We start from the raw sequence: 1426 nt of genomic DNA on the forward strand, positions 1-1426 counted from the left end.
CCCCCCCCCCAATGTTAGACCTAAAGTTACGCCCTTGGGATGTTGAAATCAAAGATGTGGCGGTATTTTACAGCCAACAACACACGCAGATACCTCGATGTTCTTCAAGACCTTCTGAATAGCTACAGCTGCAGTTTCCACTCCAGTATAAAGATGACCCCTATGCAAGTGAGTTCTGAAAACCCTCTCCAAATTTTACATAATCTTTACGGTGCTACAAAACATCGCAAAATCAAGTTGAACTTTAAAGTCAGAGACCTTGTGAGAATATCTAAACTGCGCGGGTTTTTTGATAAGAAATATGAACAAAGTTTCACAGACAAGCTCTTTACAATCTCTGAAAGTATTCCACACAGACCTCCAATTTATAAACTCAAAGATTATGATGGTGAATCAATTCAAGGATCGTTTTATGAACACGAGTTGCAAAAATTCAGACTGAACGAGGAGAAAACCTATCACATAGATAAAATTTTAAAACACCGCACGGTTGGAGGTGTACGGCAGGTTCTTGTTTCTTGGGAAAATGGCCTAAAAAGTTCAACAGCTGGGTCAAAGCCAGTGATCTTTATAATGTTTAAATAAGCGAGTGTCTGTACCATTTGCGTCTGTGCGCCGAAGAAGATGGAAGAAGGTTTTTACGTGACTCTGCCTTCTAACGCAAGTTTTGAAGTATTTAAAAATAACACGAGTTCCAGRTTTCATGTAGATTTAGCTCATCCGCTTAACTTAAAAGGCAATTGGCAGGTCGCTTTGACTGAAGTATCATATCCACATACTGTACGTGGTTTAATATTACACACAATCGTACTTTTTTCGAATGGAGAAAAAAAGACAATCAAGATGAAGTGCAAAGACAGAAATTCAGAAGCGCATATTTCCAGGAGATCAATCACCTTAAAACAGAGTTGGAAGCATTTTTCAGAAAAATAAACTCGGATATTTATTTATTTTTTAGTCGTATTCAAAAGAAAATAAAGTTTCAAGCAGTGGGGCAGTACCATTTAAGGTTTTTTGAACCTGTGGCATATATACTAGGGGTCATCCCAGGAGAATGGATCCTATTTGATCAAAGAGCGGCCCCTTATCCCGCAGATATGAAGTCAGGATTTTATCAGCTCTACTGTTACAGTGACGTCATTACTTATCAGATTGTCTGTGATGGAAGCGATCCGCTTTTAAGAACAGTTCAAGTAGAAGGAACTTACGGGGACGTAATTACACGCACCTTTAACTCCCCGGATTATCTGCCTGTCTCTAAAAAATATATTGAAACTATTCACGTGGAAATAAAAAAATGACCAGAATGTTCCTGTAATATTTACATAAGGAAAAGTCATAGTGAAGCTTCACTTTCGCCCATCGCCTCAGTGATTGAAATCAGATTTTATGGGACTGAACCGCTGGCGAGGAAATGTTTTAAATT

Source organism: Austrofundulus limnaeus, unplaced genomic scaffold (genome assembly GCF_001266775.1).
Source record: "Austrofundulus limnaeus strain Quisiro unplaced genomic scaffold, Austrofundulus_limnaeus-1.0 Scaffold217, whole genome shotgun sequence".
NCBI classification, from domain to species: domain Eukaryota; kingdom Metazoa; phylum Chordata; class Actinopteri; order Cyprinodontiformes; family Rivulidae; genus Austrofundulus; species Austrofundulus limnaeus.